Here is a 12,643-nt window from a genome sequence, read left to right as displayed (position 1 = left end):
ACAGTTTTGCAGCAACTCAAACAAAATTACCTTGGTCTTTGAACTAGTTTCTCTGTTTGATTGTTCTTTTTGCAGGCGATTAAAACTGAACTAAATAATGTGGGATCTTCAGTCGTCTGGCGGCTTTCTTTTGTACCCAGAGCCCCACTGTCACTGTTTGTAAATTCTCTTTTTAGAGGAACCAAAATAGCCTGACATTTTCCTTCAGTTCTCTAACCCACGTTTCCTGAGGCAACTATTCTCTTTCTCTCTCTCTCTCTCTCTCTCTCTCTCTCTCTCTCTCTCTCTCTCTCTCTCTCTCTCTCGTCTATAGCAGGTCCTCATTTAGCCTGAGATGTACGTCCTATTAAATGAGATGATGCTTGGTAGGACGGATGGACTGTAAACAGTAGTGTGGGCATGTGTTTTGTGTGCCCTAAGGAGGAAAACCCCTCAAGTGGCTAATCATTAGAAGGCTACTAAACAATACACCAATACTACACTAATCAATCAGTATAATGATCATATTCATAGGTTCCTAAATTGTTCTTGGCTTCTTGTTCTAGGACAAAACGTGTTGTTTACAGGGTTTTATAGGGTTTTACAGGGTTTTGTTCTGCACAGGGGCTTTAAACTTGCAATAGGTTCTCCACACTGACACTTGTAATTTAATTGATATTAAAAATAGTTATTCAGAGAACAATCAACCTTCTAACCTTCCTTTCTCACACCTTTATTAAGATACTTATTATTAAACTATTTGATTGGATTAATGTTAGATAAGAATATTAATAAGAAATCGGCCTAAAATATATACGTTTAGTTTGTTTTCCTTTTTATATAAAGTGTGATTCATCTTTTATCAATAACAATACAAAAGTCTTGATTTAATTGTCACTTTACACCAGTGGGAAAAATGTTTACAGATACGATTCCTTTTTAAAGCCATTTTAATGTATTAGCGAAACATTATTATTATCATGTTATTACATTGTTAAATAAAGCATGTCTTATTATCTAAGTTTTTTTTAAGTATTATTGAGAAAATTATAACAATACGATTTTGTTTGAGCCTTTTTAAAATTTTGCTATTGCATTATTATGATATGTTATTACATTATATTTATATGTTATTACTTTATATTATTACCCTATTATTACATATTATAATACTAAAGGTCTGTTATTACCTACCTAATGATTTTTAAAGCTAAGCGTAAGTTTGATAACCAATATGACTGGGAAAATTGTGTCAATAAGATTCCCTTTTGAGACTTTTTCATATATTAGCAAGAAACTAGGCTATTACATTATTATTACATGTTATTACATTACTATAATTTCATATTATTACAATATTATTATATAGTATAATACTAAATGTCTGTTATTACCTCTCTAATACTTTATTTTTATTTTTAATTTGTAGAATTTAAGGTTGTAATAATCAATAAGATTGTTGAAATTCTTATTATTTTTTAAACCTTTTTAATGTATTAGTAAAAACATTGATATTATATTATTACATTTGCTTTCTTGTCAACTAAGGTCTGCAGTTTATATTTAATATTGATTTGATTGATTTTGTATATGTCCAAAACCATGACATGCATTTTTATGACATGTCCCCTCTTTCTCCACCTATGACCAAGAAAAATAAAAGATAATTGGTGATGATTTCTAGTTCATGTCACTGTAATATTAACATACACAGGTATAGAACCCCATTCTCCTCCACACTGGGGGTTTTAAATGCTTTGCAAAGCTGCATCCTCCATAGCTTCCACCATGCGGCAACATCTATATTCTGCAAAGGAGTGCAGTCCAGAGGGAGTTCTCCCTATAACCCTCTCTGTGTGAGATACACAAGCTTTTACACATGCCGCCTCAGAGGTCACTAGACCACTGCCAGTGCTCTCGTCCATTTAGTCATAAGCGAGAGATCTGGCCCCATTAAAGGAAGGCCTGTGCATCAGTGGAGAAAAAGAGCTAACGTCAGCGCTCACTCACCCTCATTTAGCGGCGCGGAGGATTCGCTTAGGCCTACTGTTATAACTCAGCGGAAGTGACAATTTGGCATTTGGCACCATGTATTAAATTATCAATGAGCCGGAGGAGCTGTTCAAATGGGCCTTAACAGGAAACGAGGGAGAAAACAAATGGTTCAGTGTTGTGTTGCTTTCAGATGGTCTCTTTGTAAACAGTGATTCATTTAAGAAGGGTTCCAGAAAGTAAGCTCAACAGGTGGGATCTCTATTTTACCATAAAATCAGAATATAGAATTAATCCTCCCGCATGTATCAATTTATTGTCTAATACACTCTTAGAAATAAAGGTGCTGCAAAGGGTTGTTTGGGCAATGCCATAGAAGAACCACTCTGCTGTCTGAGGAAGATTATTAAGGACTACACCCACCCAAACCACTGCCTCACAGCTTCTGCTCCCAAGCAATTAGGCTGCTGAACGGCCAGTAGTACAGTGTATCAGTCCAGTCCGTCACAAAGCTGTCTCACTGGTCTGTCTCATCACACCAGATATCACACCTTCAACCCATACACACACACACACTGCACCTGCACTTACTGAGACCACTGCTCCATCACACTGCACCCACCAGACTTCTACTCACTTACACTATACTTAAGTTCACACTTTTCTATATGTGTCTATATGTAAATAGTGTATGTTGGACATACACTATTGGACTGTTAAGATTCTATAGGTTAATATAAATATGAAATGTATAAAACACTATTTACATATCGACACATAAAGAAAGGTGTGAATTTAAGTATAGTGTAAGTAAGGAGAAGTCTGGTGGGTGCAGTGTGATGGAGCAGTGGTCTCAGTAAGTGCAGGGTGCAGTGTGTGTGTATGGGTTGAAGGTGTGGTGTAATGAGACCGGTGAGATAGCTTTGTGACGGACTGGACTGATACACTGTACTACTGGCCATTGATAAACAAAAACAGAACCAGGTTACTATGGCAAACAAGAGAACAAGGTTACCAGAATTAGACTGGACAGAAAACACCAGGGTCAGAATACTTTCCCTTTTAACAGACCATGGAAGGCAGTGCTACAGAGGTTGCAGCAGAGCTAATTTAGTCCCCAGTCCCAGGTGCCGTGAATCGTGAGCAATGAGGAGGAAGTCCTTATTTGGAACTATGGGCGGAGTCCTGAGATTGCCTCACGGAAGAACATGGCAACAAGGGCCTGACACCAGGTAACACCAAAGATGTGGACTGTGATTGTGTGTCATGTATGCAATTCAACTAGCCTACTAAATTACTAAAGTTCAGCTCTGGCCTAAAGATTGGAGAAGTGGGCTTGGGCCCAGAAGATTGCTCCCCATTTGATCCCTGGTGGCTGTATGGGGAGTGAAGGAACAACGCTTTGTCCTCCTATAACAGTCGCAGCTGAGTTGCCCTTAAGCAAGACACCTAACCCCAATTGATCCCCAGGTGTTTAGGGGGCTGCACACTGTTCTCTGTATGTGTGTGAATGTGTGTGTATGTGTTCACTGCAATGGATGGGTTGAACTCCATTGTGCTGCTGTGCAATGGCTGTAAAGAGCGTGTTTCTAAGTTTCTTTCTACAGTTATGTACATGCTAGTATGTATCACAAATACACTTAAAGATGTGAGCAGTGTCTGAATAAATAGCTAAATCAATAACATCCATTCTCACTGCCGGCAGCCCACCGGGAGAAGAAGAAGAGGAAGAAGAAGAAAAAAAGTAAGTCCATCTACTCTGGTCGAAATCTGTCTTTGTAATGTAAGACTTTGCGGAATGACCTGAGCTTTGTTTCTATCTATAGAGCAGATACAGGGTGAGCCATGCTCTGGCCACCTTGTCCCGGTGTGATTGAGGCGTACAGTACGAGCTGAAGCGAGGCCATGCTCAGTCGAGCGTGTCGCGAGGATATCTACAAACGAACATAATTGCTTCATCGTTTGCCACATGCCTTCCCCTTCGTTGGTGTTCCTGCGCTTATTATTTACTCTCTGAATTTGTCAGATCGCGGAAACATGCAAGGCAGCCCCGACAGCCCCAGTTGGGTTTCGCAAGAAATGGGAAATTTGTTTAAAAACCTCCGTAGAAGTGGGGATTTATGGTGTTTGGACTGTTCTGGTTACGGTGCTGCAATAGCAGGATGAAAACGCCAGTATTATGAACAGATGCAAAAAGACAAAGCAAGCTCAGAAGATGAATTTAGCTTCAAACGGCACTTTTTTCACAAACAAAACAAACAGACAAAAAGATTAGGCTCAGAAATCTCCCATTCCTGCACCTACACTTTCCCGAGAACTAGAAATTCTCTCACATTCCCTTTTAAAGATGCTGTTGCTGATTTTTAAAACTTCTTTATTAATCAGAAAAAAACTTTTCCTTGTAAGTGAAAGCTCAGCAGCTCTCCTTACGGCACACAAGTATTCACACACGGATGTTCTACCAGAAGTGCTCCTGAGGCTGAGTGTGCAAGAAGAACAACTTTAACCTCAATAAGATTTAACAGTTAGATACAGTAATAGATAATAATAAGGGATTGAACCAACAACCTTCTAGTTCCAAACGCACTCCCCTAACTTTGAGGCCACAGCTGCCCAAGAAAAGAGTCATCTACATTACCAATGTATATAAAAGTAGAAGTAAAAGTATTAAATGGCCACATCCATAATTTTCCTTGCATTTTCAGGGGTCTACCCACAATGCCATCACTCATTATTCCATTTTCTATGATTTGTTTTTAATTTAAGTTAGATAGAGTGATAGATAATAATAATAATTGTAAGACAAAAGCCTCGTCATCGGGTCGGGTCTTGTTACATCTGGACCCTGGCAGATCTTGCTGTGCATGGATGGCAGGGGTGGAGTTAACCCCACTGGGCAACCGTACAGTACCAAACTTGTGGCGGTGGGTAGGAAGGAGAGGAAAGACAAGATCTCTGCATCTGAAAGCTGAATTTTTGTAGAAGTAAACTAAAATGAATTCAGTAAATAAAATTTTGAAGGGTCATAGCCTCCTTTTCCAATTCAGCCTCTGCCTTAAACCCATCCATGGCAGTGAACAGACACACAGCTAGAGCAGTGGGTAGCCACCTCAGTGCCAGGAGCAATTGTGGTGAATTGTGAGGAAGGAAAAAGCACAGTTTCTTCACTCCCTTCACCCCCACTCCACTAACTTTGAGGCCACAGCTGCCCAAGAAAAGAGTCATTTACATTAACAATGTACATAAAAGTAGAAGTATTAAATGGCCATGTCCAATTTTTCTTGCATTTTCAGGGGTCCACCCACAATGCCATCACTCGTTATTGCATTTTCTAGAATATTACATTCATACATTACATCTAGAAGTTTTTAATTTTGACTGTGCTCTTAAGGGTGATTTCACACTTGTCCAGAATACACAAGTACACACAGGAGCAATTCTGGGCTTGTTTTGAGGAAGGGCTTATTATCACTGGAAGAAATTACTTATGAACTGTGGATCAATTGCATGATTTTAAACGTCACTGTATGTATACACACTGGCTGAATTGGTGGATTAGAAAATACACAATACATATTTTTCATTAAATATTTTTTTATGTAAAAAGTAAGGGTAAAATCCTTGATCTATGCCCTTTAAACTGTGTGTTCTTGAAAACTTGAAAAGTTGAAAACGCCATATTGTTGTGCTTGGCTGATTTTAGAAGAGAGACACTTTCCTCCTCAACTGCGGTCAGACCTTAGGGAGCATTTCCTTCGTGTTATCTTGTTTTGTGACAATTAGCTTCCACCTCTCAGGGTGAGTGCAGGAACTAGAGGAGATTGAGTGTATTGCCCAAAGGTGCTGTAAATCACCAGCCGTCACACAGAGCTGGAGTTGTCCATCAGCAGGAGTGCAGTGAGTAAGCGCTGACCCTGTGGGATCTTCACGAGCTGATAGCAACTCCAGCAGTGAGCTCACATTCTGCAAACAATGTTAGCGGAAATTGTTTGAACAACAGCAGAAGTTGGACGTCTTCAGCAAATATTTTAAACCGTCATGATTTACCAGCTAAACTGCGGAGGTGATCTTTTACCATTACCTTCTTTATCATTACAGGTAACCTGGAAAAATGCTGTGGGGCCTAATATGGTCCTTGTGTTCTTGTTCCGGTTCAGCCATGCAGAGATTTAACAACAACAAAAACAACGACAATAATACCATTAGTAATGACAACCATCATAAACAGTAATATTAATTAATTTACAGAATATTGCATTTTACACACACACAGATCAGCACTGACAGGTGAAGTGAAAAACACTGGTTATTTTCATCTACGGTGCCATCTATCAAGGGGTGGATATATTAGGCAGCAGGTGAACTGTCAGTTCACGACTTGATTTTGGGTCAGAGAGTCTCTAAATCATCAGGCAGGTCTTGTGGGGTTTTTCTGGTATGCAGTACCTGGTCAGTACCTACCAAAAGTGATCCAACAAATGACACCTGGTGAACCGGCGACAGAGTAATGGGCACCTAAAGCTCATTGATGTGATCCATTGAGGCCCAACCTTATCTACTCAGCATTCAGCATCTGGTACCAATGTTATGGCTGATATACAATGACGTTCAAGATGACAAATTGCTTTACTATCATATGAAAGTATAATGAGTTTTTAATTTCCATTTTTTTTTACAGTTTCAAAGTTGAACATAACAAAAAAGGACAAGGGTCAGAAGCTAAAGTTTGATCACCCTGCATGGTCTGTACCTAGTAACCCCCCTTTGGGAAGTATCACAGACCATAAAGGACTTTTTAGTTAAGTTAAGAGTCTTTCAGTTCTTGTTTGGGGGGGTTTTGCCCATTCGTCCTTACAAAAGGCTTCTATTTCTGTGAGATTCTTTGGCCGTCTTGCTGCGCTACTTTTTTGATATCTATCCGCAGACTGTGATGGATAAACACTTATGCTTCTTGCGTCCATTTTGAGGTGTGTTTAGGCTCTTTTTTTAAAAGATGGTACATAATTTAGTGACATTTAAGTGATACCTGTATCCCCTGTAACAGTGAAACATTCCATTTGCCACTGGCCGCAATACAAGCCCAAAGCATGACTGATCCACCCTGTGCTTAACAGTTGGAGATGCATTCTGTCCATGAAATTCTGCACCTCTTTACTCCAGATATACTTTTGGTCATTGCAGCCAAAGAGTTCAATTTTAATGTCTTCAGTCCATCGGATTTGTTTCCCAGAATGCATCAGCGAATGCTTGTTTAGCTGTTACTTTGAATATGTCTGGCACTGAATCAATTCTGTGGTGACGATGCAGAGAAATTTGCTCTGATGACTCTTTCATGAAAGTAAATTGTAATAGCACATCAAGTCATAGATTATAGAAGGGTAGAAATGAGCCATTTCCCTTCAAACCTCAAGTAAATTGGGAGTGTCAAGTTAAATATACAGATTTTTCTCTATCCCCCAACTGTTGTTGATCAGCTAAGACATATTTGATTCTTAAGTTTTGCCTTATGATGTTAATCCTGGCCTTACAGTAAACCACTTTTCAAACGATTTCTCTATTACAGACCAATTTCCAATGTCAGGACAGAGTCGCAGGGCACCCCTGTCATCTTGATCGTTTGCTTTAAGGTGGTCAGGATGGCTGTCCTAAATCGTCTGGATGTTCCGAACAAATGAACACACATTTTTTGGTCTTGCAAATGTTGACATTGACATGGACATTTGTAGGTTCTTGATGACCCTCATTTAACCAGAGTCGTGTCCGCATTCTGCAGTGTCTTGTTTTTTGGGTGGGCTTTATTTTCTAATAATCCACACAAGGGCAGCTGTGTCCAAAAGCTGCTTCTGTTTCTGCCATATTGTTCAACAGTTTCTCTTCTTGTAAATGCCCACCAGTAGCATGATGGGGAATAATCTTAAAATGAATCTAGTTGCAGTCTTTTAAACAGTGACTCTGCAAGATCCTCAGTCTTTGCAAAAGTCTGTGCCTAATGCCAGGTGTGGGCTAGAGGGGTATAAAGTTAAGATGCACCGATCCGATATTAGGATCGGATATCGGTCCCGACATTTAATTATTAATCATTTAACATTAATTAGCTGGACCAGGTATCGGATAATCAGGCCGATCCATGGAACTGATCCCTTCACTTTAATTTGTTGGTGTGAGACTGCACTAAATGTTTACATGTTTGCAGTTTTTGGTTGCTGCTTTTATGTTTGACCAAATTATTATTTATTCTCAGGTTCAGCTGCTAGATTTTATTTTCAATTACTGTTTACGCTAAATATTTAAAAATTATTATTATTATATTGATTACTGTTTGTGTGTTTGACAAAGTGAAGCTGCTTATTTTCAGTTTTGGCTGATACATTATATATATTTTACTTTTTTATTTTGAATTTGAATGCTGTGTCAAGGTCCTGCACCATTGTTTATTTTAGTAACAAATAAATAGCAATTAAGTATATTTATATGTACTTTATGTGTTAATTTGTTATAATTTGTTTTACAGTTAGTAAAGTGATGTTTAAGTCAATCCTGATGCTTTAAGTCTCTCTTACATGATGTACGGTTTATTAATTCATTTATTAATTAGTTTCTGATCTGTATCGGGTATCAACCGATATGCAAAGTTTATGTGTTTGTTTCGGTATCAGAACTAAAAAAGCCGGATCGGTGCATCCCTCTAATAAAGCCCCCTAAAATTGAGCTGTGAAGCTGTGTGCTGGAATGATGAATGGTGCTCCATCCAGTACTTTTAAGATGAGGTGGGGTGGTGATAATCCAGCATCCTGACCTCACTAACACTCTTGCCACTGAATGCAATCAAAAACACAGCACCCCATTAAAATGCATTTGTTGAAAATATAACCAGGCCTCAACAAGTAACTCCCATAAGTGGATTATCCGGCTGATAGCATGTGCTTGTTTGTCAGATTGTGTGTGTGTGTGTGTGTGAGTGTGAGCTCTGGGCTGCGTGGTTCTTTGTAGTGAAGTGCAGCCTCTGCTGTTAAAAGCTCAAAGCTGACGATGTTGGAGGCAGCTGAGGTGAAAGCTGCAGACTGTCCGCATTGTGCAAGGCTCTGCGTTTTTCGCCTCTTGTATGAGCACTGTGTAAAATCCAGCGGTAAACAAATTAGGGGCCAAGCGTGGATTTTCCACTCTCCCCAACTCCTCTGATGCCTGCGGGCCCAGCCCTGTTGGCCGAGGTTAAAAAGGGCCTGAGCTAAACTAGCTAAACACGATTGGGAGGTCAGCCACGCCGAACCAAGCAGCAAGAAAGTGATGGATATAACACGCCTTTACACACAAACACCACCACCTTCACACATACACACACACACACATGCAGATTGCTGGGGAGAACGTGTAGGGATAGGGAGTGTGGAACAACAGCGCTTTAGAGATGGTAGGCTGTGTAGATGAAGGAGACAGCGCGAGTGTTTGTGTCCTTGTTTGTTTGTTGAGCAGAGAGCTGAAAAATGCGAGACAACACCACATGTGCTTGCGGTATTGCTGCAAATCACAGAGGTAATGAAAAAAGCTCAGGCTGTTGCTAACAAAGTCTTATAATAACTAAAATCATAATTGTGTTTTATTTTAATGTACATCATGTACAGAGATTTAATTTGGCATGGGCCATTTCTGTTGGTAAAGGGTTTGGCATTTAAATATCAGAAAAATTACTTTCACATGACAATATATGTGAAACAGTGACAATATAAAATAATCAGTTGTAATATTAATATTAATATTTAATATTCGAATGAAAGAAAGTCAGAGATTAAAATGTCATGCAACATTGTAATGCTGCTATGCTATGTACCCATTAGCTAAAATATGCACACTATACATTCAAATGTTTGTTGACACCCTGTCTAATAAATGAATTTGATTACTTTAAGTTGCTCCCATTGCTGACACAGATGTGCAAATGCACACACACACAGCTTGTCTGGTACCTGTAAAGAAGGACAGCCACCAGAATAGAACACTCAGATAAATATCATGAACCTATTGGCACCATGCCTAACGCCAGACGTGGGTTAGAGGGGTATAAAGCCCCCCAGCATTGAGCTGTGGAGCAGTGGAAGAACTGTGTTCTCTGATATGATGGATGGTGCCAATACTTTTAGAATGAGTTGGACAGTCAGGGACGAGGTGGGGTGGCGACCATCCAATATCCTCACTAACGCTCTTATTGCTGAATGCAATCAAATCCTCACAGCAATGCTCCTCCCAAATCTAGTAGAAACCCTTCTTCCCTGGACAGTAGAGACAGTTACTCCAACAAAAGCAGGACAACCTCTTTTAATGCCTTTTATTTCGGAAAAACTATGAACTTGCAGGTGTCCCAATAATTTTGTCCATATTGGCTATGCTAAAGAGAACCCTTACTGTGAGTGAATGTGTGTGGTATCTTGTGATGGGCTGATGCCCTGTCCGGGGGTAATTCCTGTCTCCAGACCCACTGCAAGCGGATAAGAAGGTGTATGGATGGAGCTATGATGCTAATGTAGCTCTCAAATATGGGATGTTTACATGTACCAATTAGCTTCATGCAGAAATGATGCATCATCATAAGCTTACATGCAATCAACAGTGACGTGCTGTTATCTACAAAACTGGCCATGTCATACAGCTGAAATCAGTGTTAGCAACAGCCCTGACCTGAAGCCTGGCTTGTGCCCATATATTTGTCCATTTTTACAGATAACAGTGTATCATACAGTGTCAGACACTACATAAGCAAGCCCACGTCAGCTTCTTTAACAACTCCACACAGTTTAAAGCAAGTGTGTGATGCTTAAGGTGTGCATTCCACATGATGCTAATCGGTGGTCATAAACATCCATTCCTTGTTAGCTACATTAGCCTCAGAGTTCTAGAGCAAAACTGGAAAACCAATTTCTGCGCATCAGTGATTTTTTGGCTGATGGACTGCAGTTGATGTAAGAGGGAAAATTGTGTGAATTTGACTTTTTGCCAAACTATCACTTTAAGAAAACCAGAAACAGGACGCTAGCGCCGTGGCGTTTCTCTGCTGGGCACAGTGTTGGCAGGACGAGTGTGGCGTGACTGATGAGATGCGTGCCATCCCCAACACCACCCCACCATACACCCACACCACCAGCCCCAGGCTGACGCTAGGAGCGAGGGAGGGAAGGAAGGAGGGGGCATTTATGGGAAGGCAGATCAGAAAGGGCTGCTGTGCTTGTGCCAGACGCAAAGTAAATCTCTCCCTGGAGATGAACAGCAGCCACAGCAGAGCAGCCATGCCCACACCTTCTTCAGTGCTGTCAGTGATGTAACACATTCTCTTCTCCTCTCTCGCTTTCCTTTCCTCCTCTTCTCTGCCCTCTCTCGCCCAGACCCCGGCCTAATTTGGGCACAAACGCCTCATCACATCAGAGAGTGTCCAACCCTTTAGACTCTATCGCTTCCCTTGTAGACTCTCTGCTTTCCTTCATTCCCCCACAGTAGCATTGCTGCCTCTCTGTCTCCCTGGCTGACTCCGTCTGTCTGTCTGCCTCTCTCTCTTTTCCCTGTCTCCACTCTTGTGGTTTACTGCTCTCCAAACAGACCTTTATTTCCCCATCAGCGGTGCATTTCTCACATGGTGAGACATCATTATTTGGTGTCAGGGCTGTTTGAACTGGGAAGAAAGCGTAAAACGCACTGGAGGTCGGCTTATCATCGCACGTCACCCTCAACTAGCAGCTCGGCCTGGCTCCCCGCAACCAGCCCTCAGACGGGTGGATGGATGGAGAGTGGTGTGGGGGGGAGGGGTTGGCAGATAAACCGCCCTAGAGAAGAAGACCCCTCCACACATGGCACCAGATGGCTCCCCTGTTTACGCTCTTGTACATATTTAGCCGTGCCTTTTCAAGCGGCGCGGATTTGCATGTTAGTTTTCCGATGCTAATGAATATGTTTTTGATTTACATTTGACAAAATGGAAAGAACTTTCATGTTCTGAAGGGACTTTTTTGGTCTTTCTCTTTTGAGCAGCTTAATTACTTCCAGAAGACAGATCTGAGCGGATCTGATGTCCTCCTGTAACCCCTAATCATTTTAACGAACCTCACAGCCTTGGAAACTGCTCTAGTCCTTTTTCAGCGTGGCTCTGTAAAGAAAAAAAAAGGAAAGACAGGACGGAAGAAAAAAGTTGCCACGTGTTTTCTCCGTGTTTATTTCTATATGTGTTTATATTTACGGTGTCAGCCATGGCCGTAGCAATTATCCGCCGAGAAGAACGCAGGAGCGGAAGAATTTCCCCAAAGTTACTGTTTCCCATGCAACATGGTAAAGTCTTACTGTTTGCTAATAGGAAGCCATTTGATGTGGAAAATGAGACGGCGTGTCATGAATTTTTAATCAGCCCGCCTTTCTGACGCACGCGCGCAGATGAGGTTGTTTTCTGTCGCGACGTATTTGCATATTTTAATTGCGCTGGTATGCGCATATCAATGTCACATTACCATTCTTGAGTAATGTGTTGATGGTGTACCCTGTTTTGCGAAGCAACATTAATTTTGTTCACACCTGACAGACAAGACACAAGATTCCAGAACATGAATATTATTGGAATAATTACGCAGGAATTGATTATGCCTTAATTCGCCACAGCTACTCAATTAATAATGCATCGCGATCATTAAAATGCCCCCAG

This window comes from Salminus brasiliensis, chromosome 3 (genome assembly GCF_030463535.1).
Source record: "Salminus brasiliensis chromosome 3, fSalBra1.hap2, whole genome shotgun sequence".
In the NCBI taxonomy this organism is placed as follows: domain Eukaryota; kingdom Metazoa; phylum Chordata; class Actinopteri; order Characiformes; family Bryconidae; genus Salminus; species Salminus brasiliensis.
This window is presented reverse-complemented; position numbering follows the sequence as displayed.